At 39.3% G+C, this 25,402-nt stretch overlaps 1 protein-coding gene, 1 long non-coding RNA gene and 2 other non-coding genes across 4 annotated transcripts in view; 1 reads left to right on the top strand and 3 right to left on the bottom strand.

Annotated features, from left to right (window-relative positions):
- LOC112797503 (TMV resistance protein N) overlaps positions 1-25,402 on the bottom strand; it is a gene marked incomplete in the record, with an annotated part of 79,911 nt that overhangs the window by 32,079 nt on the left and 22,430 nt on the right.
- LOC140184483 (uncharacterized) lies at positions 1,007-13,781 on the top strand. The gene is made up of 4 exons (XR_011881439.1): positions 1,007-1,703; positions 1,777-1,887; positions 2,002-2,115; positions 13,121-13,781. It is a non-coding gene; the product is annotated as an uncharacterized lncRNA (long non-coding RNA).
- LOC112799378 (small nucleolar RNA R71) lies at positions 16,727-16,834 on the bottom strand. The gene has a single exon (XR_003200958.1). It is a non-coding gene; the product is annotated as a small nucleolar RNA R71 (small nucleolar RNA).
- On the bottom strand, positions 25,170-25,277 carry LOC112799377 (small nucleolar RNA R71). Its single transcript, XR_003200957.1, has one exon. It is a non-coding gene; the product is annotated as a small nucleolar RNA R71 (small nucleolar RNA).

The following is a 25,402-nucleotide window of genomic DNA, read 5'->3' as shown; positions in this document are numbered from 1 at the left end:
TTATTCCACAATATTTGATTTTTACTTGAATATTTGTTTTTGAAGCATTAAAGTATTTGTTGGTACTCATTTACTTTTAAAAAAATTGTGAAATATATTTGAATTCTTTTATGATTGAAAAAGATTTCTGGTAAGAAAGTATTATCTGATTTGATTTGATTCGATACCTTATATATTTGAAAGATCAAATATTTGATGTATTTGAAATTATATGTTTTGAATTGGTTTGGGAGGCTCGTATTAGAAAACTGTAGTTAACGGCGGCTATGATGTTAACTTAGATGCATCTAACTCAGACTCCAGCTAGCAGGGGTGTTGCTAGCCTAACGTGTAGGCCACACGTTAGATCTGTTATTCCGTACGGACACACTAGAGGAAAGGGCTACCCATAGAGGTGGAGCCGCCTAAGTGTGGACTTTGATTTGATTTCTGTATGAGAACTCCCTTATTGATTCACCTATTATTATCAACTATTACTTTCTAATTAATATTACTTTGATAATAATATTTATGTGGTCTTGTAAGACCCAAAACCTTTGAAAAACCTTTTTATGATCAAGTATCAAGTCATATAGTTATTTATAGCCTTAATTTCAGAAATTATCTTATTAAAGATAATTAAGGCAAGTTTTGATTTATTGGATTTGAGATGAGTTATGATTATTATCCAATTTTATAATTATTGGATTATTTTCTATGTTTGAATTATAAAGTTGTTAGTTATAAAATAATAAGAATTTTATATAATTTGGATTAAATAATTAATATTTTAAATATTAATACTGCTACTTTGGAAAATAAAGGATTTAATTATATTATTTTTAGTTATTTGATTTGGACCTTTTATTAAAAATAACTTGTGAAAGTGATGAACAAATAGTATTTTCTATAGATAATTAGTGTTGGATTTAATTGAGTTTCAATTACTATATTATCCCTATTTTTAAGTAAAATTACAAAATTACCCTTGTACCTAATTTTACCTTAATCCTAAAACTCAACACACACAACCCTAACCCTAAAAACGCTACTCGGTTCCCCTAAACCCAACACACACAGCCGCACCTAACACTATGGCAGCAGCAGCTGCAAATTGAACGAAGAAAAGGAAGAAGGGGGGACGCAGGGGAGGGGTCCGTGGAAGCAGGGTGAGGGAGGAGGAAGAAAGGCGGTGTGGTGGGCGTCATTGCCACCGTCGCCGCCGCTGTTGACAAGGAGGTGACGTAGCTGTGAGGACCGAGGAAGAAGATTCGCGCCGGCCAGGAAGGGTGTTGCCGCCGCCACGGCCAACTGTCGTGCTTCTCGTAGTCGCCGTCGAAGGGAAGAGAGAGAGAGAGTGTGTGCCATCGCGAATCAGAGCTGAGCCAAGGAGAGAGACAGTGCGAGAAGGAGACCGTCGCCGCCCAACCCGCGTCCAGCTCTCCGCGGTCGTCGCAGCGTCGTTGTCGTGCGTCGCCGTTGAGCTCGTAACCGCATCGCTGTCGCCAACAAGCCCTGCCGCCGCTCAGTTGCATCGCAGCCTTTCGAACAGAGAGCGAGAGAAAGAGATCTCATGGTGGAGGGAAGCGGGGAGGCACCGCCGTGCCTCGCGAAGCTACTGTCGCAGTCGCGCGCTCCGTCACCGCTGCTGCTGGGAGCTGCGCCGCCGTAACCGAGCTTCTGTCACCGGAAAACTTCGCCGTAGTCATTGGAAACCTCTGCCGGTAAGGGTTTTGAATTCGGTTTTCGTTCGTTTAAGATTCCAGAAGCCTTACCGTTTCTGTATGTGGATTTCAGTCTTCATCGCCGGAGTCCGGTCGCCGCTGCCGCTTGAGGTAGCTGCCGGATTGCCGCCAAACCGGTTCGGAGATCGCCGCTGTTCCGGTTCAGCCGTTCCTTCTTCGTTCGGTAAGCGTTTTTGATTTGAAAGCTCTCTAGTTACTATTCTGTTATCATACGCTGAGGTTTTTGCGGCGTTAATCGCTATAAGATTGAGTCTCAGTTATTGTACGTTGCGATTAGTGTTGCGATGGATATTGCAAAAGTGGCTGGGAGCTGAGGTTTTGGTTGCCGTCGGTTCAGGCTGAGGTGGAAAGGATTCTGTGACGCGTTTGGGTTATGGGATTGCGTTTTGAGGTAGGGGCGCTTTCCAAAAACTATGTTTTATGTATTGGAATTATTACATATGGATACTGATGTGAGATATTGTGTATTTGGTGATTGTATCTGCCTTATGTATTATTTGATTGACTCGAATGATTATGGATGTTGGTTTGGCTGAATTATTGTGAGGCTTTGTGAAATGTAATGTTTTGAAGTTGATTCTTTTAAAGCTTTGAAATCGGGTTTAATCCGTTGTGAATTGATTTGAGTTGAGTTGATTTTCTGGATAAGAAAGTCGAATGCACTTTTGAATTCAGCCTGGTTTACTTTAATTGACTTGGTTTTGGACAAATGATTTGTTAATGAGCCGTTTCTTTAAAGCTTTGGAAATGAGTTAAAATGGTTAATATTGAGTTGATTTTGAAATGGTTTTCCTGAGATATGCCACTGAGGCGACCGTTGGATTTAGCTTGCTTCGAATTGATTTCTGGTTTTGAGCTGTTGAAAAGGAATGAGAAACGGTTTAGTTGGGACCCGAACCGGGTGGCAAAAGTCCAAGTTTTAGGGGAGGTGTTGCCGAAATTTTTATAAAATCTTAGTCTTGTTTGAAAGGTTATTTAAAAAGGGTTGGATTTGAGAAATTGTATTATTTGATTTATTAAGAGGATATTTATGTTTTCAAGCTTAATTTATTTGATGAACCTTATACGTTGAGTTCAGCTTATTTAGAAATGAACTATTTTTACCGTTTGAATCACTGAAGGAAAGAATGATGCTCTAGTATTGATTTCAATATAAAAAGGAGCTTTTAGTGATTTCAAAGGAATCTAGACTTTTGATTGAGTAATTAAGTTTGAGGCATTTTGGAAGAGTTAGAAAAATGGGTTCCAAAAAGAAACCTGAAAGTGGTTTGATTCAAACGAACCGGTTCCGTTTCAAATGAGTTGATTTTTGGACCGGGTTGAAACTTCTGATTTTGTATGGCCGGTTTTATAGTAAATTCAGTTTTATTTACTTGAACCGAGAATTTATGATTTTAAGAGTTTCAATGAATTTTAAGGAATTGATATAGGTTGACCTTCCCTAAAGACTTGGGACTCTGCCGAAAAACTTTTGTTATAAAATCCCATTATTGGATGGGTGATTTTGAATGCTTTGAAATAAATCCTAACTTGCCATGGTTTTGGAAGTTTTGAAAAGAGAATGCAGAGAGTGGCTTTGTTTTAAAAAGGGAACTTACTTCGAGTAAATTTGGCTTATGAGCCTGAGATGATTTGAAAATGAGATCTTCAAAGCCAAGGCTGAAAAGAGTTGAAACTTAATTTCAAAGTGAGATGATTTGAGAAAAAGTGATTTATGGCTTAAATGCCGATTTTATGAATTGATGATGTTGAATGTGGAAGTGCTGTTTTGTTGTGAGCCGGAATGGCTGTCTATGATTATAAATATTAGTTGGTTCTGGATTGAACTGTGAGCCGGAATGGCTGTGTATGATATGAATATTGGCTGGTTCTGGACTGAACCGTGAGCCGGATGGCTGATATGGATGTTGATCCATTGATGAGAATTAATGCATGTATATGTTGAATTATTGATAATTGTGAATTGCACTTCCACTATTGGAGATAAGAGTTTCCCTGGGAGAAAGCAGTGGCTAGCTACCACGTGCTCTAGGTTGAGACTCGAAGCTCTTTTGACCCTATGTCGTAAGTGTGGCCGGGCACTGTGAAAGTCCCGGATGAGCTCGCCCCCGTAAATATTCACCAGTGAAGGTGATGGATATGGATCATGATTATGATCAAGTTTATGATGAGTATAACTCGAGTTGGGGATGCGCGACAGAGGGACAGTCCAATGGTTAGCTACCAGGACTTGTCGGGTTGGCTCTATAACCGACAGATAATATCATCAGCCACTAGGGACAGGCATGCATCATATGCATCTATGTGACATTGTTTGGGTATGCATATTGCCCTTGGTTTGCCTATGTGATTAACTGCTAATTGTTCTACTTGCAATAACTGTTTGTTTGTGTTTGCATCTTCCTACTTGTGTTTGCATCTGGAACTCTGTTGGATTGTGGTGGATTGGTTGTTGTTGGATTGTTTGGGCCTAGGGCCGTGGTTGAATGAGATGAACCGATGGTTGATTTCGGTTTTGTGTTTCTGGTTTGGAATAAAATATGAAAGGCTATTTTGGTTCAGTTTAGATAAACCTTTTTTAAAGGCTTTTGATCCTTTGAAAATTGAATGGTTCCTCTTTCAGAGAAGATTTCCGACTTTACTTTCATTGTAAACCATTGTTTTTGAAAAGAGGCATAAGACGGTTATTAATCACTGGTACGGTTTATCTTCATGTATCCTATTACAGTAATTCCCAAAAACCCTCTACTGAGAACCCTTTCGAGGATGATGTTCTCTCCCCCCTACATTTTTCCCTTTCAGGATATGGGCGCAGAAGTTACGAAGACTTTATTTAGTTGTTGAAATGCTCTGTATTGCTTTAGATTATTATTCATTGTACCCTCGCCTTTATCTTGATATATTCTGTAAGAGGGATAGGAATTGTATTGGATAATGCTTGTGTTACTATTTATATATGTATGTATATATATATATATGTATGTACTCTATAAGAGTTTATGTAAGTTGTATGGTATCTATGGATGTATGTTATCGGATGAAAGTATTTCTGGGAGCGGTTTTGCGGTTTAAAAGTTTTTAAACAGGCTCATATTTTATTATTAAATAGTATAAGCGTCGTCGTAATGTCCGAGCTATCAGAGTTGCGCAGCCGGAAGTGTGAGCTTTGGTAGTTAGGGTGTTACATTATGGTATCAGAGCAGTCATTCCTGTAGAGCCTGAGGAATGGACCGACTATGCTTCAATTGCATACTCTGAGCGTTTGTCATGTATTAGGTCTTGTCGGATGACGAGAATTAGAGCTTTATGCACATGGTGATCTATTGATTAACGCTGTTAGTCTTGCATTGCATAATTCTTGGTATTAAGTTTGGCCGGCTTAATAGTAGTGAATTATGTATATGAAAGCACTAATGGGTTGTCATAGATGATATGCGAGTTTTGAGTAAAGCGAATCGCTGGTTTTGGAAACGTTAGAAAGTTTTTCTTGAGGCTATTCAGTTGTGTGTCTTGAATTCTGTTTGAGTCGACCTGTTCTTTCATATCCTAACATGAAGTTCTTGTTTGCTAATCCTCTTGGGAAGTAGTTTGATTTTGCAACTCTATTCCTCTATTCATATGCATTCTTGTTGATCTTAATTGCATATGTTTGTTGGCGGTCCTTGCTACATCTATCTTCCTCTGTTTGGGTTCTTCTTGATTCACGTGTTCTTTGACATAATTTTGAACTTGTCTTGATACACTGTGCCTTTTAACTCCTGATTCCGAGTCCATCATTAGAGAAATTGTTGATTCAGTTTTTCTCTTATTTGACAGTGATTACAGCTAATTTGAGATTTTTATATAAATTGCTATCGACTAGATATACACTTATCTATATGTGGAACTTTGAAGATTTCTTATACAGTTTAACAACTATTTATTTTTAATACATCGCCTGTGTTTTTACTGGTTTATGGAACTGCATTTACCTTAAATTACAATTTGACTTTCTAGTAATTTTACTATAGTTCTAATGCACATCTTCATTTGATTATGTATTTGGATATTTTTCAAAATTTTGGAAAGGAAAGCTTTTCACTTTTATCCCGGTTGAGTTTCGTTTGATAAGCTTTACTTAACTTATTTTGAATTGAGTTTGATTTAGCATGCTATATGGTTTATGTCATTGTTGTTCTTTTGAAGATGTTGGACTCAAAGCTTTCTTCTTATGAACGGACTCATTCTCTATTAAACCTTCCATCCCTATGAATATCATACTTGACTTTATTTTTAACTAATTTCTTACATTTTGTGAACATTACCATTGATCTTGGTTTTTCTTCTCTGGTGGATTTCATCCTTATGTGAGTCAGTTTGATCGTTTCAAATTAGTGCATCGTTTATTCTCTCATTATCTCTACAAGAGTTTTTACTTAAAGATCTATTCTTGAGAAGTTACTAATGATTGAGTTGTCTTTTCCTGTGATTTTTGTATCCTTTTGAATCAATTGAAAGCTGGTTGGATGTCTCACGCCTAGTGGATCTTGTTTTAACTATTTTGATTTAAGATTCTTTCTTTTATGGCTTGACTCCTTTTAAGTACATTCTAATCTCCTTGAATATCCATCGGAGATGGTGATTTTAAGAACACTTTGGAATCTTGTTTTGAACTTTTAAAGAAATTTTGAATTCTCTTTGAAGAAATTCTAAATGGAATTTATTTTCTATTGCTTGATTGAGATTGAAACCATTGTTCGATTTTGACAAAGTTGATTAAATTGGGCATGCGCTATTTTAAATGAAGTTTTGAAAGCTTTCTTGTTTATTGGAAGCCGGTTTGTTTGTAATGCAGCACTTAATTCCTTTACCAATTTATAAGCAAACGTTTACCTCGGATTTTCTTTTCTAAATAGAGCTTAACCTTCTCTTTTGACCTTGCTAAGATTTTTATACACGCTTGTTTGAATATGGACTTTGAGAATTTTTGAACACGCACTTGATTTTTCTTCCGAGTCTTCTGAACTACTTTTGGGTTAAGATTGTGCACCTAACTGTCTTTCTAAAATAGTTGAAGAAATATTTTTGCTCTCAGCTAAATCTGTGTACAGTTATTTTTAAAATTCTACATGATCTGTTTCCAACATAAAGTTGTATTACAGCAAAGCCACATTTATGCTTTTGTTGCTCTCTTGAAGAATGTTCATTACTTGACTTTCTTTTAAATTGCGAAGTGAATTTCTGCAAGTTTTCGATTCTTTTGTGAACAATGCATTCGAAAGTATTTTTAATCATGCTCTTGAGTTCTGTGAGCTTTATCTTGGGTTTGAAATATTTTCTTCTGTAAACATCATGCTTCCTCGACTTAGCTTGAGTTTGCTTCAAACTGATGCGCTGGTTTTCTTCTTATTGATCCTATTGAATTTCTTTGATCCAAGGGTTACCTTTGAAGTTGTCAATCGATTTACTTCTAGCAAACTCCATTTGCTTGGTCATCCTTGTTGTTTGGGATTGGATACATTCCCTCGGATCTATGAGTACTATCCTTGATGGTGCACGAAATTGCAATCACACTTTTGCAATTCCGCACAACTAACCAGCAAGTGCACTGGGTCGTCCAAGTAATACCTTACGTGAGTAAGGGTCGATCCCACGGAGATTGTCGGCTTGAAGCAAGCTATGGTTATCTTGTAACTCTTAGTCAGGATATCAATAATTATCAGGGTTGAGTGTAAAAAGCAAAAGAACATGAAATAAGTACTTGTTTTGCAGTAATGGGGAACAGGTTGAGGTTTTGGAGATGCTCTATCTTCTGAATCTCTGCTTTCCTACTGTCTTCTTCTTCAAGCATGCAAGGTTCCTTCCATGGCAAGCTGTATGTAGGGTTTCACCGTTGTCAATGGCTACCTCCCATCCTCTCAGTGAAAATGTTCAACGCGCTCTGTCACAGCACGGCTAATCATCTGTCGGTTCTCAATCGGGTTGGAATAAAATCCAGTGATTCTTTTGCGTCTGTCACTAACGCCCAACCCTCAGGAGTTTGAAGCTCCTCACAGTCATTCAATCCTTGAATCCTACTCAGAATACCACAGACAAGGTTTAGACCTTCCGGATTCTCTTGAATGCCGCCATCAGTTCTAGCTTATACCACGAAGATTCTGATTAAGGAATCCAAGAGATATCTACTCAATCTAAGGTAGAACGGAGGTGGTTGTCAGGCACACGTTCATAGGTGAGAATGATGATGAGTTTCGGATCATCACATTCATCAAGTTTAGGAACAAGTGATCTCTTAGAATAGAAGCAAGCGTGATTGAATGAAAAACAGTAGTAATTGCATTAATCCATCAAGACACAGCAGAGCTCCTCACCCCCAACCATGGGGTTTAGAGACTCATGCTGAAGATACAATGAGAAACGTGTAAAGTGTCATGAGGTGTAGATACAATGTCAAAAGATCCTATTCATAGTGAACTGGTAACCTAGGGTATACAGAAATGAGTAAATGACGTAAAAATCCACTTCTGGGTCCATTTAGTGTGTGCTTGGGCTGAGCATTGAAGCTTTCATGTGTAGAGACTTTTTCTGGAGTTAAACGCCAGCTTTTATGCCAGTTTGGGCGTTTAACTCCAATTTTTATGCCAGTTCCAGCGTTAAACGCTGGGAATTCTGAAGCTGATTTGAAACGCCGGTTTGGGCCATCAAATCTCGAGCAAAGTATGGACTATTATACATTGCTGGAAAGCCCAGGATGTCTACTTTCCAACGCTGTTGAGAGCGCACCAATTGGGCTTCTGTAGCTCCAGAAAATCTACTTCGAGTGCAGGGATGTCAGAATCCAACAGCATCTGCAGTCCTTTTCAGCCTCTGAATCAGATTTTTGCTCAGGACCCTCAATTTCAGCCAGAAAATACCTGAAATCACAGAAAAACACACAAACTCATAGTAAAGTCCAGAAAAGTGAATTTTAACTAAAAACTAATAAAAATATAATAAAAACTAATTAAAACATACTAAAAACATACTGAAAACAATGCCAAAAAGCGTATAAATTATCCGCTCATCACTTGACATTTGACTCTCCTTTCTAAATCTTGCATCCTTCTAAGTAGACTCGAGAATTGTTTTGATGTCACGTGCGATCTGTAGACGTTGTAACGCGATGCGTTAGTTCTTTAAGACATGATATGTGTATACGGACGTTAAAGCGGTAGGTGTGCAGCGTTAGGAGTTGTGGGTGTTTTGTTCCTTGCAAACGGGTTTGCGATCGTTAGGCTTATGATTGGCTATGAGGTTGTAAAATGATTGGTGGAGTAGGAAAATTGAAGTTCTGAAGTGGGAACAAGATTTGTCAGCGAACATTATGCCGCTGTTTAAATACCAACATGCCTTGCAGCCTTTTACCACACTAATTACCACTTTGCTTTGTGAACACCTATCTTGATTTGCACCCTATTTTAGCACCGCAAGCTTTTGTAAAGCCTGGAGATCATGTGACCTTGTGCATTGAGCCTATCTTGTAATGTTTGCCTTGCAACCATACTACTACCTTGGCATCCTTATGCAAATGACAATTAAAGTATTTGAAAATCGTATATATGATTATATGTTGAGATATTTTTTTTTGCTTTTCCTTAAATGTGTTCAAGGGTGAACTGTTATGAGATTTCTTTCATTTTGTACCAATTTTCGAGGACGAAAATTTTTATAAGGTGGGTAGAATTTAAGACCCAAAACCTTTGAAAAGCCTTTTTATGATCAAGTCTCAAGTCATATAGTTATTTATAGCCTTAATTTCAGAAATTATCTTATTAAAGATAATTAAGGCAAGTTTTGATTTATTGGATTTGAGATGAGTTATGATTATTATCCAATTTTATAATTATTGGATTATTTTCTATGTTTGAATTACAAAGTTGTTAGTTATGAAATAATAAGAATTTTATATGATTTGGATTAAATAATTAATATTTTAAATATTAATACTGCTACTTTGAAAAATAAAGGATTTAATTATATTATTTTTAGTTATTTGATTTGGACCTTTTATTGAAAATAACTTGTGAAAGTGATGAACAAATAGTATTTTCTATAGATAATTAGTGTTGGATTTAATTGAGTTTCAATTACTATATTATCCCTATTTTTAAGTGAAATTACAAAATTACCCTTGTACCTAATTTTACCCTAATCCTAAAACTCAACATACACAACCCTAACCCTAAAAACCCTACTCGGTTCCCCTAAACCCAACACACACAGCCGCACCTAACACTATGGCAGCAGCAGCTGCAAATTGAACGAAGAAAAGGAAGAAGGGGGGACACAGGGGAGGGGTTCCGTGGAAGCAGGGTGAGGGAGGAGGAAGAAAGGCGGCGCGGTGGGCGTCACTGCCACCGTCGCCGTCGCTGTTGACAAGGAGGTGACATAGCTGTGAGGACCGAGAAAGAAGATTCGCGCCGGCCAGGAAGGGTGCTGCCGCCGCCACGGCCAACTGCCGTGCTTCTCGTAGTCACCGTCGAAGGGAAGAGAGAGAGTGTGTGCCATCGCGAATCAGAGCTGAGCCAAGGAGAGAGACAGTGTGAGAAGGAGACCGTCGCCGCCCAACCCGCGTCCAGCTCTCCGCGGTCGTCGCAGCGTCGTTGTCGTGCGCCGCCGTCGAGCTCGTAACCGCATCGCCGTCGCCAACAAGCCCTGCCGCCGCTCAGTTGCATCGCAGCCTTTCGAACAGAGAGCGAGAGAAAGAGATCTCACGGTGGAGGGAAGCAGGGAGGCACCGCCATGCATCGCGAAGCTACTGTCGCAGTCGCGCGCTCCGTCACCGCTGCTGCTGGGAGCTGCGCCGCCGTAACCGAGCTTCTGTCGCCGGAAAACTTCGCTGTAGTCACCGGAAAACTCTGTCGGTAAGGGTTTTGAATTCAGTTTTCGTTCGTTTAAGATTCCAGAAGCCTTACCGTTTCTGTATGTGGATTTCAGTCTTCATCGCTGGAATCCGGTCGCCGCTGCCGCTTGAGGTGGCTGCCAGATTGCCGCCAAACTGGTTCGGAGATCGCCGCTATTCCGGTTCAGCCGTTCCTTCTTCGTTCGGTAAGCGTTTTTGATTTGAAAGCTCTCTATTTACTATTCTGTTATCATACGCTGAGGTTTTTGCGGCGTTTATCGCTATAAGATTGAGTCTCAGTTATTGTACGTTGCGATTAGTGTTGCGATGGATATTGCAAAAGTGGCTGGGAGCTGAGGTTTTGGTTGCCGTCAGTTCGGGCTGAGGTGGAAAGGATTCTGTGACGCATTTGGGTTATGGGATTGCGTTTTGAGGTAGGGGCGCTTTCCAAAAACTATGTTTTATGTATTGGAATTATTACATATGGATACTGATGTGAGATATTGTGTATTTGGTGATTGTATCTACCTTATGTATTATTTGATTGACTCGAATGATTATGGATGTTGGTTTGGCTGAATTGTTGTGCGACTTTGTGAAATGTAATGTTTTGAAGTTGATTCTTTTAAAGCTTTGAAATCGGGTTTAATCCGTTGTGAATTGATTTGAGTTGAGTTGATTTTCTGGATAAGAAAGTTGAATGCACTTTTGAATTCAGCCTGGTTTACTTTAATTGACTTGGTTTTGGACAAATGATTTGTTAATGAGCCGTTTCTTTAAAGCTTTGGAAATGAGTTAAAACGGTTAATATTGAGTTGATTTTGAAATGGTTTTCCTGAGATATGCCACTGAGGCGACCGTTGGATTTAGCTTGCTTCGAATTGATTTCTAGTTTTGAGCTGTTGAAAAGGAATGAGAAACGGTTTAGTTGGGACCCGAACCGGGTGGCAAAAGTCCAAGTTTTAGGGGAGGTGTTGCCGAAATTTTTATAAAATCTTAGTCTTGTTTGAAAGGTTATTTAAAAAGGGTTGGATTTGAGAAATTGTATTATTTGATTTATTAAGAGGATATTTATGTTTTCAAGCTTAATTTATTTGATGAACCTTATACGTTGAGTTCGGCTTATTTAGAAATGAACTATTTTTACCGTTTGAATCACTGAAGGAAAGAATGATGCTCTAGTATTGATTTCAATATAAAAAGGAGCTTTTAGTGATTTCAAAGGAATCTAGACTTTTGATTGAGTAATTAAGTTTGAGGCATTTTGGAAGAGTTAGAAAAATGGGTTCCAAAAAGAAACCTGAAAGTGGTTTGATTCAAACGAACCGGTTCCGTTTCAAATGAGTTGATTTTTGGACCGGGTTGAAACTTCTGATTTTGTATGGCCGGTTTTATAGTAAATTCAGTTTTATTTACTTGAACCGAGAATTTATGATTTTAAGAGTTTCAATGAATTTTAAGGAATTGATATAGGTTGACCTTCCCTAAAGACTTGGGACTCTGCCGAAAAACTTTTGTTATAAAATCCCATTATTGGATGGGTGATTTTGAATGCTTTGAAATAAATCCTAACTTGCCATGGTTTTGGAAGTTTTGAAAAGAGAATGCAGAGAGTGGCTTTGTTTTAAAAAGGGAACTTACTTCGAGTAAATTTGGCTTATGAGCCTGAGATGATTTGAAAATGAGATCTTCAAAGCCAAGGCTGAAAAGAGTTGAAACTTAATTTCAAAGTGAGATGATTTGAGAAAAAGTGATTTATGGCTTAAATGCCGATTTTATGAATTGATGATGTTGAATGTGGAAGTGCTGTTTTGTTGTGAGCCGGAATGGCTGTCTATGATTATAAATATTAGTTGGTTCTGGATTGAACTGTGAGCCGGAATGGCTGTGTATGATATGAATATTGGCTGGTTCTGGACTGAACCGTGAGCCGGATGGCTGATATGGATGTTGATCCATTGATGAGAATTAATGCATGTATATGTTGAATTATTGATAATTGTGAATTGCACTTCCACTATTGGAGATAAGAGTTTCCCTGGGAGAAAGCAGTGGCTAGCTACCACGTGCTCTAGGTTGAGACTCGAAGCTCTTTTGACCCTATGTCGTAAGTGTGGCCGGGCACTGTGAAAGTCCCGGATGAGCTCGCCCCCGTAAATATTCACCAGTGAAGGTGATGGATATGGATCATGATTATGATCAAGTTTATGATGAGTATAACTCGAGTTGGGGATGCGCGACAGAGGGACAGTCCAATGGTTAGCTACCAGGACTTGTCGGGTTGGCTCTATAACCGACAGATAATATCATCAGCCACTAGGGACAGGCATGCATCATATGCATCTATGTGACATTGTTTGGGTATGCATATTGCCCTTGGTTTGTGATGAGCGGATAATTTGTACGCTTTTTGGTATTGTTTTTAGTATGTTTTTAGTATGATCTAGTTAGTTTTTAGTATATTTTTATTAGTTTTTAGTTAAAATTCACTTTTCTGGACTTTACTATGAGTTTGTGTGTTTTTCTGTGATTTCAGGTATTTTCTGGCTGAAATTGAGGGACCTGAGCAAAAATCTGATTCAGAGACTGAAAAGGACTGCAGATGCTGTTGGATTCTGACCTCCCTGCACTCGAAGCAGATTTTCTGGAGCTACAGAAGCCCAATTGGCGCGCTCTCAACGGCGTTGGAAAGTAGACATCCTGGGCTTTCCAGCAATATATGATAGTCCATACTTTGCCCAAGATTTGATGGCCCAAACCGGCGTTCAAAGTCACCCTCAGAAATCCCAGCGTTAAACGCTGGAACTGGCACCAAAATGGGAGTTAAACGCCCAAACTGGCATAAAAGCTGGCGTTTAACTCCAAGAGAGGTCTCTGCACGAAAATTCTTCATTGCTCAGCCCAAGCACACACCAAGTGGGCCCGGAAGTGGATTTTTATGTCATTTACTCATTTCTGTAAACCTTAGGCTACTAATTTTCTATAAGTAGGACCTTTTACTATTGTATTGAGACATCGAGGGGTAGCTATCTTCATTGTTATGCTATCTTAGATCATTTGGAGGCTGGCCTCATGGCCATGCCTAGACCTTGTTCTTATGTATTTTCAACGGTGGAGTTTCTACACACCATAGATTAAGGTGTGGAGCTCTGCTGTACCTCGAGTATTAATGCAATTACTATTGTTCTTCCATTCAATTCCGCTTGTTCTTGTTCTAAGATATCACTTGTTCTTCAACTTGATGAATGTGATGATCCATGACACTCATCATCATTCTCACCTATGAACGTGTGACTGACAACCACCTCCGTTCTACCTTCGATTGGGTGAATATCTCTTGGATTCCTGATTGCACGATGCATGGTTGATCGCCTGACAACCGAGCCAACCATTCCGTGAGATCAGAGTCTTCGTGGTATAGGCTAGAACTGATGGCGGCATTCAAGAGAATCCGGAAGGTCTAACCTTGTCTGTGGTATTCTGAGTAGGATTCGATGATTGAATGACTGTGACGTGCTTCAAACTCCTAGCAGGCGGGGCGTTAGTGACAGACGCAAAAGAATCAATGGATTCTATTCCGGCCTGACCGAGAACCGACAGATGATTAGCCATGCTGTGACAGAGCATAGGAACATTTTCACTGAGAGGATGGGAGGTAGCCACTGACAACGGTGAAACCCTTGCATAAGCTTGCCATGGAAAGGAGTAAGAAGGATTGGATGAAGACAGTAGGAAAGCAGAGAGACGGAAGGGAAGGCATCTTCATGCGCTTATCTGAAGTTCCTACCAATGAATTACATAAGTACCTCTATCTTTATCTTTATGTTTTTATGCGTTCATCACCATATCCATTTGAGTTTGCCTGACTAAGATTTACAAGATGACCATAGCTTGCTTCATACCAACAATCTCTGTGGGATCGACCCTTACTCGCGTAAGGTTTATTACTTGGACGACCCAGTACACTTGCTGGTTAGTTGTGCGAAGTTGTGTTTATGCCATGGTATTGAACACCAAGTTTTTGGATTCATTACCGGGGATTATTTGAGTTGTGAAAAGTATTGATCACAATTTCGTGCACCAAGTTTTTGGCGCCGTTGCCGGGGATTGTTGAGTTTGGACAACTGACGGTTCATCTTGTTGCTTAGATTAGGTATTTTTTCTTCAGAGTTCTTAGGAATGAATTCTAGTGTTTCAAGGTGATGTTCTTATCATCACCAAAGCTGATTGATCTTCATCAATTTAGCTCTTGAATGCAATGTTCTGCTGAAGCTTGGCTGACCATGTCTAATTCCTTTAGATTGAAGCTTTAGACTAACATTGCATGATTCCTGGGATTCTCATTAAGAATTTTGATATCTTTTTCCACTTAATTTTCGAAAAACACAAAAAATAAAAAAAAAATCATAAAATCCAAAAATTTCTTGTTTGAGTCTAGTGTCTCATGTTAAGTTTGGTGTCAATTGCATGCATCCATTCATGTGTTCTTAAGGATCTTCAAATAATTCTTGATGATTTCTTACTCTGATCTTTGAATTCTCTTGACTTGAGTGTTTTATGTGTCTCATATGCATTCTCATTAGTGTCAGTAGTATACAAACTGCTAAGTTTGGTGTCTTGCATGCATAGTTATTTGATTCTTGTTGCATTTTGATTTTTCCTTATTATTAAAAACCCAAAATATTTTTTTTATTTGTTTGTGTCTTCTCAAGTCAATACTACAGAGAAATTAAAGATTCAGAACATACAGCAGAGGAATTACACAGAAAAGCTGGGCGTTCAAAACGCCCAATGAAGAAGGACAGACTGGCGTTTAAACGCCAGCCAAGGTACCTGGTTGGGCGTTTAACGCCCAAAAGGGTATAGTTTTGGGCGTTAAATGCCAGAATGTGCACCATTCTGGGCGTTTAACGCCAGGATGGCACAAGAGGGAAGATTCTGTTTTTCAATGCAATTTTTTTTCAGGTTTTCAAAGTTTTTCAAAATCAAATCTTTTTCAAATCATATCTTTTCAATCATGTGTTTTCAAAATCAATTTCTTTCCATTTTCAAAGATACTTACTATCAATTAATGATTTGATTCAACACTTCAAGCATGTTGCCTTTTCTGTTGAGGAAGGTTTAATGTTTGAATCATATCTTTTCTTGTTAGTCAAGTTTTTAATTTTCAAAATCAAATCTTTTTTTAAAATGTTTTTCAAATCATATCTTCTCAATCACATCTTTTTAAAACTAATCATATTTTCTTAACCACATCTTTTTCAAAATAGTTTTCAATCAAATCTTTTTGATTTCTAATTTTAAAATCTTTTTCAAAAATCACTTGATTTCTTTTCCACTTTCATTTTCGAAAATCAAGTAGTGTTTTCAAAAATGTTTTCAAAATCTTTTACTTAATTTTCGAAAATTACTTCCCTCCTTCTCACATCCTTCTATTTATGGACTAACACTATCCCTTAATGCAAAATTCGAACTCCATCTTCTTTGATAAGTTTGAATTTTCTACTTCTGTCTTCTACTCTTCTTTTCCTCTGACACTTTAAGGAATCTCTATACTGTGACATAGAGGATTCCACATTTTCTTGTTCTCTTCTCTTTCATATGAGCAGGAGCAAAGACAAAGGCATTCTTGTTGAGGCTGATCCTGAACCTGAAAGGACCTTGAAGAGAAAGCTAAGAGAAGCCAAAGCACAACTCTCTTTAGGAGGACCTGACCGAATTCTTCAAAGAAGAAGAACACATGGCAGCCGAAAACAACAATGCCAACAATGCAAGGAAGGTGCTGGGTGACTTTACTGCACCTACTCCCGATTTCTATGGGAGAAGCATCTCTATCCCTGCCATTGGAGCAAACAACTTTGAGCTTAAGCCTCAATTAGTTTCTCTAATGCAACAGAATTGCAAGTTCCATGGACTTCCATTGGAAGATCCTCATCAGTTCTTAGCTGAGTTCTTGCAAATCTGTGACACTGTCAAGACTAATGGGGTTGACCCTGAGGTCTACAGACTTATGCTATTCCCTTTTGCTGTAAGAGACAGAGCTAGAACATGGTTGGACTCTCAACCTAAAGAAAGCCTGGACTCTTGGGAAAAGCTAGTCAATGCCTTCTTGGCAAAGTTCTTTCCACCTCAAAAATTGAGTAAGCTTAGAGTGGAAGTCCAAACCTTCAGACAGAAGGAAGGAGAATCCCTCTATGAAGCTTGGGAAAGATACAAACAATTAATCAGAAAGTGTCCTTCTGATATGCTTTCTAAATGGAGCATCATAGGTATTTTCTATGATGGTCTCTCTGAACTATCCAAGATGTCTTTGGATAGCTCTGCAGGAGGATCTCTTCATCTGAAGAAGACGCCTACTGAAGCTCAAGAACTGATTGAAATGGTTGCAAATAACCAATTCATGTACACTTCTGAAAGAAATCCTGTGAACAATGGGACTAGTCAGAAGAAAGGAATTCTTGAGATTGACACTCTGAATGCCATATTGGCTCAGAATAAAATATTGACTCAACAAGTCAATATGATTTCTCAAAGTCTGTCTGGAATGCAAAATGCACCAAGCAGTACTAAGGAGGCTTCATCTGAGGAAGAAGCTTATGATCCTGAGAACCCTTCAATGGAAGAGGTGAATTACATGGGAGAACCCTATGGAAACACCTATAATCCTTCATGAAGAAATCATCCAAATTTTTCATGGAAGGATCAACAGAGACCCCAACAAGGTTTCAACAACAATAATGGTGGAAGAAACAGGTTTAGCAATAGCAAGCCTTTTCCATCATCTTCTCAGTAACAGACAGAGAGTTCTAAGCAGAATAACTCTGACTTAGCAACCATGGTCTCTGATCTGATCAAAACCACTCAAAGTTTCATGACTGAAACAAGATCCTCCATTAGAAATTTGGAGGCACAAGTGGGTCAGCTGAGCAAGAAAATTACTGAACTCCCTCCTAGTACTCTCCCAAGCAATACAGAAGAAAATCCAAAAGGAGAGTGCAAGGCCATCAACATGGCCGAATTTTGGGAGGAAGGAGAGGCAGTGAACGCCACTGAGGAAGGCCTCACTGGGCGTCCACTGGCCTCCAATGAGTTCCCCAATGAGGAACCATGGGAATCTGAGGCTCAAACTGAGACCATAGAGATTCCATTGGACTTACTTCTGCCATTCATGAGCTCTGATGAGTATTCTTCCTCTGAAGAGGATGAGTATGTCACTGAAGAGCAAGTTGCTAAATACCTTGGAGCAATCATGAAGCTAAATGACAAGTTATTTGGAAATGAGACTTGGGAGGATGAATCCCCTTTGCTCACCAAGGAACTGGATGACTTGTCTAGGCAGAAACTGCCTCAAAAGAGACAGGATCCTGGGAAGTTTTCAATACCTTGTACCATAGGCACCATGACCTTCAAGAAGGCCTTGTGTGACTTAGGGTCAAGTGTAAACCTCATGCCTCTCTCTGTAATGGAGAAGTTAGGGATCTCTGAGGTACAAGCTGTAAAAATCTCACTAGAGATGGCAGACAACTCAAGAAAACAAGCCCATGGACTTGTAGAAGATGTTCTGGTTAAAGTTGAAGACCATTACATCCCTACTGATTTCATAGTCCTAGAGACTGGGAAGTGCATGGATGAATCCATCATCCTTGGCAGACCTTTCCTAGCCACAACAAGGGCTGTGATTGATGTTGATAGAGGAGAGTTGATCATTCAAGTGAATGAAGAATCCTTGGTGTTTAAGGCCCAAGGATATCCCTCTGTCATCATGGAGAGGAAGCATGAAGAGCTTCTCTCAAAACAGAGCCAAACAGAGCCCCCACAGTCAAACTCTAAGTTTGGTGTTGGGAGGCCACAACCAAACTCTAAGTTTGGTGTTGAACCCCCACATTCAAACTCTAAGTTTGGTGTTGGGAGGTTCCAACATAGCTCTGAGCATTTCTGAGGCTCCATAAGAGTCCTCTGTCAAGCTAATGACATTAAAGAAGCGCTTGTTGGGAGGCAACCCAATATTTTATAATTAACTATTTTCTTTTGTTATTTTATATTTTTTGTAGGTTGATGATCATAAGAAGTCACAAAATCAATGAAAAAAGCAAAAACAGAATGAAAAATAGGAAGAAAAACAGCACACCCTGGAGGACGCACCTACTGGCGTTTAAACGCCAGTGAGGCTAGTTGTTGGGCGTTTAACGCCCAGTCTGGCACCATTCTGGGCGTTTAACGCCAGAAAGGGGCACCAGACTGGCGTTAAACGCCAGAAATGGGCACCAGCCCGGCGTTTAACGCCAGAATTGGCACAAATCGAGATTTTGCTTGCCATTTGGTGCAGGGATGACTTTTCCTTGACACCTCAGGATCTGTGGACCCCACAGGACCCCCACCTACCCCACCACACTCTCTCTTCTTCACCCATTCACCAATCACCTCAACACCTCTTCCCCAAAAACCCTTCACCTATCAAATCCCATCTTTCTCTTCACCACTCACATCCATCCTTCATAAAACCCCACCTACCTCACCATTCAAATTCAAACTACTTTCCCACCCAAACCCACCCTCAAATGACCGAACCCTACCCTTCCCCCTCTCCTATATAAACCCTCCTTCACTCCTTCCTTTCCACACAACCTAAACACCATTTCTCCCCCCTTTGGCCAAACACATAGCCATTCCCTTTCTCCTCATTTCTTTTTCTTCTCCTCTCTTCTTTCTTCTTTTGCTCGAGGACGAGCAAACATTTTAAGTTTGGTGTGGTAAAAGCATTGCTTTTTGTTTTTCCATAACCATTTATGGCATCCAAGGCCGGAGAAACCTCTAGAAAGAGGAAAGGGAAGGCAAAAGCTTCCACCTCCGAGTCATGGGAGATGGAGAGATTCATCTCAAGGGTGCATCAAGACCACTTCTATGAAGTTGTGGCCTTGAAGAAGGTGATCCCCGAGGTCCCTTTTTCACTCAAAAAGGGTGAACATCCGGAGATCCAACATGAGATCCGAAGAAGAGGTTGGGAAGTTCTTACCAACCCCATTCAACAAGTCGGAATCTTGATGGTTCAAGAGTTCTATGCCAATGCATGGATCACCAAGAACCATGATCAAAGTGTGAACCCGGATCCAAAGAATTATCTTACTATGGTTTGGGGGAAATACTTGGATTTTAGTCCGGAAAGTGTAAGGTTGGCATTCAATTTGCCCATGATGCAAGGAGATGAACACCCTTACACTAGAAGGGTCAACTTTGATCAAAGGTTGGACCAAGTCCTCACAATCATATGTGAAGAGGGCGCCCAATGGAAGAGAGTTTCAAGAGGGAAGCCGGTTCAATTGAGAAGGCATGACCTCAAACCCGTGGCTAGAGGATGGTTGGAGTTTATCCAACGCTCAATCATTCCCACTAGCAACCGGTCCGAAGTTACCATAGACCGGGCTATCATGATTCATAGCATCATGATTGGAGAAGGAATAGAAGTTCATGAGGTTATAGCTCAAGAGCTCTATAAGGTGGCGAACAAGTCCTCTACCTTAGCAAGGTTAGCCTTCCCTCATCTCATTTGTCACCTCTGTTATTCAGTTGGAGTTGACATAGAGGGAGACATCCCTATTGATGAGGACAAGCCCATCACTAAGAAGAGGATGGAGCACACAAGAGACCCCACTCATCATGAGATCCCTGAGATACCTCAAGGGATGCACTTTCCTCCACAAAACTATTGGGAGCAACTAAACACCTCCCTAGGAGAATTGAGTTCCAACATGGGACAACTAAGGGTGGAGCACCAAGAACACTCCATCATCCTCCATGAAATTAGAGAAGATCAAAGAATCATGAAAGAGGAGCAAAAAAGACAAGGAAGAGACATTGAGGAGCTCAAGCACTCCATAGGGTCTTCAAGAGGAAGAAAGAGCCGCCATCACTAAGGTGGACCCGTTCCTTGATTTCCTTGTTCTTTATTCTTCTGTTTTTCGAATTTCATGCTTATGTTTATCTATGTTTGTGTCTTGTGATCATTAGTGTCTTAGTGTCTATGCATTAAAGTTATGAATGTCCTATGAATCCATCACCTCTCTTAAATAAAAACGTGCTTAATTGAAAAAGAAAAAGAATTGCATGAATTTTGAATTTTATAACAGTTTAATTATTTTGATGTGGTGGCATTACTTTTGTCTTCTGAATGTATGCTTAAACAGTGCATATGTATCTTGAATTTGTGGTTCATGAATGTTGGCTCTTGAAAGAATGATGAAAAAGGAGACATGTTACTGAGGATCTGAAAAATCATAAAAATGATTCTTGAAGCAAGAAAAAGCAATGAAAAAAAAATCGAAAAAAATAGAGAAAAGGGGAGAAAAAGAAAGAAAAAGAAATAAAGTTGTGATCCAAGGCAAAAAGAGTGTGCTTAAGAACCCTGGACACCTCTAATTGGGGACTCTAGCAAAGCTGAGTCACAATCTGAAAAGGTTCACCCAATTATGTGTCTGCGGCATGTATGTGTCCGGTGGTAATACTGGAAGACAGAGTGCTTTGGGCCACAGCCAAGACTCAATAAGTAGCTTTGTTCAAGAATCATCATACTCTACTAGGAGAATCAATAACACTATCTGGATTCTAAGTTCCTAAAGAAGCCAATCATTCTGAATTTCAAAGGATAGAGTGAGATGCCAAAACTATTCAGAGACAAAAAGCTAAAAGCCCCGCTCATCTAATTAATACTGATCTTCATAGATGTTTTTGGAATTCATTGCATATTCTCTTCTTTTTATCTTAGTTGATTTTCAGTTGCTTGAGGACAAGCAACAATTTAAGTTTGGTGTTGTGATGAGCGGATAATTTGTACGCTTTTTGGCATTGTTTTTAGTATGTTTTTAGTATGATCTAGTTAGTTTTTAGTATATTTTTATTAGTTTTTAGTTAAAATTCACTTTTCTGGACTTTACTATGAGTTTGTGTGTTTTTCTGTGATTTCAGGTATTTTCTGGCTGAAATTGAGGGACCTGAGCAAAAATCTGATTCAGAGACTGAAAAGGACTGCAGATGCTGTTGGATTCTGACCTCCCTGCACTCGAAGCGAATTTTCTGGAGCTACAGAAGCCCAATTGGCGCGCTCTCAACGGCGTTGGAAAGTAGACATCCTGGGCTTTTCAGCAATATATGATAATCCATACTTTGCCCAAGATTTGATGGCCCAAACCGGCGTTCAAAGTCACCCTCAGAAATCCCAGCGTAAAACGCTGGAACTGGCACCAAAATGGGAGTTAAACGCCCAAACTGGCATAAAAGCTGGCGTTTAACTCCAAGAGAGGTCTCTGCACGAAAATTCTTCATTTCTCAGCCCAAGCACACACCAAGTGGGCCCGGAAGTGGATTTTTATGTCATTTACTCATTTCTGTAAACCTTAGGCTACTAGTTTTCTATAAGTAGGACCTTTTACTATTGTATTGAGACATCGAGGGGTAGCTATCTTCATTGTTATGCTATCTCAGATCATTTGGAGGCTGGCCTCATGGCCATGCCTAGACCTTGTTCTTATGTATTTTCAACGGTGGAGTTTCTACACACCATAGATTAAGGTGTGGAGCTCTGCTGTACCTCGAGTATTAATGCAATTACTATTGTTCTTCCATTCAATTCCGCTTGTTCTTGTTCTAAGATATCACTTGTTCTTCAACTTGATGAATGTGATGATCCGTGACACTCATCATCATTCTCACCTATGAACGTGTGACTGACAACCACCTCCGTTCTACCTTCGATTGGGTGAATATCTCTTGGATTCCTGATTGCACGATGCATGGTTGATCGCCTGACAACCGAGTGCTCGCCTGACAACCGAGCCAACCATTCCGTGAGATCAGAGTCTTCGTGGTATAGGCTAGAACTGATGGCGGCATTCAAGAGAATCCGGAAGGTCTAACCTTGTCTGTGGTATTCTGAGTAGGATTCGATGATTGAATGACTGTGACGTGCTTCAAACTCCTAGCAGGCGGGGCGTTAGTGACAGACGCAAAAGAATCACTGGATTCTATTCCGGCCTGACCGAGAACCGACAGATGATTAGCCATGCTGTGACAGAGCATAGGAACATTTTCACTGAGAGGATGGGAGGTAGCCACTGACAACGGTGAAACCCTTGCATAAGCTTGCCATGGAAAGGAGTAAGAAGGATTGGATGAAGACAGTAGGAAAGCAGAGAGACGGAAGGGAAGGCATCTTCATGCGCTTATCTGAAGTTCCTACCAATGAATTACATAAGTACCTCTATCTTTATCTTTATGTTTTTATGCGTTCATCACCATATCCATTTGAGTTTGCCTGACTAAGATTTACAAGATGACCATAGCTTGCTTCATACCAACAATCTCTGTGGGATCGACCCTTACTCGCGTAAGGTTTATTACTTGGACGACCCAGTACACTTGCTGGTTAGTTGTGCGAAGTTGTGTTTATGCCATGGTATTGAACACCAAGTTTTTGGATTCATTACCGGGGATTATTTGAGTTGTGAAAAGTATTGATCACAATTTCGTGCACCAAGTTTTTGGCGCCGTTGCCGGGGATTGTTGAGTTTGGACAACTGACGGTTCATCTTGTTGCTTAGATTAGGTATTTTTTCTTCAGAGTTCTTAGGAATGAATTCTAGTGTTTCAAGGTGATGTTCTTATCATCACCAAAGCTGATTGATCTTCATCAATTTAGCTCTTGAATGCAATGTTCTGCTGAAGCTTGGCTGACCATGTCTAATTCCTTTAGATTGAAGCTTTAGACTAACATTGCATGATTCCTGGGATTCTCATTAAGAATTTTGATATCTTTTTCCACTTAATTTTCGAAAAACACAAAAAATAAAAAAAAAATCATAAAATCCAAAAATTTCTTGTTTGAGTCTAGTGTCTCATGTTAAGTTTGGTGTCAATTGCATGCATCCATTCATGTGTTCTTAAGGATCTTCAAATAATTCTTGATGATTTCTTACTCTGATCTTTGAATTCTCTTGACTTGAGTGTTTTATGTGTCTCATATGCATTCTCATTAGTGTCAGTAGTATACAAACTGCTAAGTTTGGTGTCTTGCATGCATAGTTATTTGATTCTTGTTGCATTTTGATTTTTCCTTATTATTAAAAACCCAAAATATTTTTTTTATTTGTTTGTGTCTTCTCAAGTCAATACTACAGAGAAATTAAAGATTCAGAACATACAGCAGAGGAATTACACAGAAAAGCTGGGCGTTCAAAACGCCCAGTGAAGAAGGACAGACTGGCGTTTAAACGCCAGCCAGGGTACCTGGTTGGGCGTTTAACGCCCAAAAGGGTATAGTTTTGGGCGTTAAACGCCAGAATGTGCACCATTCTGGGCGTTTAACGCCAGGATGGCACAAGAGGGAAGATTCTGTTTTTCAATGCAATTTTTTTTTCAGGTTTTCAAAGTTTTTCAAAATCAAATCTTTTTCAAATCATATCTTTTCAATCATGTGTTTTCAAAATCAATTTCTTTCCATTTTCAAAGATACTTACTATCAATTAATGATTTGATTCAACACTTCAAGCATGTTGCCTTTTCTGTTGAGGAAGGTTTAATGTTTGAATCATATCTTTTCTTGTTAGTCAAGTTTTTAATTTTCAAAATCAAATCTTTTTTTAAAATGTTTTTCAAATCATATCTTCTCAATCACATCTTTTTAAAACTAATCATATTTTCTTAACCACATCTTTTTCAAAATAGTTTTCAATCAAATCTTTTTGATTTCTAATTTTAAAATCTTTTTCAAAAATCACTTGATTTCTTTTCCACTTTCATTTTCGAAAATCAAGTAGTGTTTTCAAAAATGTTTTCAAAATCTTTTACTTAATTTTCGAAAATTACTTCCCTCCTTCTCACATCCTTCTATTTATGGACTAACACTATCCCTTAATGCAAAATTCGAACTCCATCTTCTTTGATAAGTTTGAATTTTCTACTTCTGTCTTCTACTCTTCTTTTCCTCTGACACTTTAAGGAATCTCTATACTGTGACATAGAGGATTCCACATTTTTTTGTTCTCTTCTCTTTCATATGAGCAGGAGCAAAGACAAAGGCATTCTTGTTGAGGCTGATCCTGAACCTGAAAGGACCTTGAAGAGAAAGCTAAGAGAAGCCAAAGCACAACTCTCTTTAGGAGGACCTGACCGAATTCTTCAAAGAAGAAGAACACATGGCAGCCGAAAACAACAATGCCAACAATGCAAGGAAGGTGCTGGGTGACTTTACTGCACCTACTCCCGATTTCTATGGGAGAAGCATCTCTATCCCTGCCATTGGAGCAAAAAACTTTGAGCTTAAGCCTCAATTAGTTTCTCTAATGCAACAGAATTGCAAGTTCCATGGACTTCCATTGGAAGATCCTCATCAGTTCTTAGCTGAGTTCTTGCAAATCTGTGACACTGTCAAGACTAATGGGGTTGACCCTGAGGTCTACAGACTTATGCTATTCCCTTTTGCTGTAAGAGACAGAGCTAGAACATGGTTGGACTCTCAACCTAAAGAAAGCCTGGACTCTTGGGAAAAGCTAGTCAATGCCTTCTTGGCAAAGTTCTTTCCACCTCAAAAATTGAGTAAGCTTAGAGTGGAAGTCCAAACCTTCAGACAGAAGGAAGGAGAATCCCTCTATGAAGCTTGGGAAAGATACAAACAATTAATCAGAAAGTGTCCTTCTGATATGCTTTCTGAATGGAGCATCATAGGTATTTTCTATGATGGTCTCTGTGAACTATCCAATATGTCTTTGGATAGCTCTGCAGGAGGATCTCTTCATCTGAAGAAGACGCCTACTGAAGCACAAGAACTGAT

The sequence above is a fragment of the Arachis hypogaea genome, chromosome 4 (genome assembly GCF_003086295.3).
Source record: "Arachis hypogaea cultivar Tifrunner chromosome 4, arahy.Tifrunner.gnm2.J5K5, whole genome shotgun sequence".
Lineage (NCBI taxonomy): Eukaryota > Viridiplantae > Streptophyta > Magnoliopsida > Fabales > Fabaceae > Arachis > Arachis hypogaea.
This window is presented reverse-complemented; position numbering and strand designations above follow the sequence as displayed.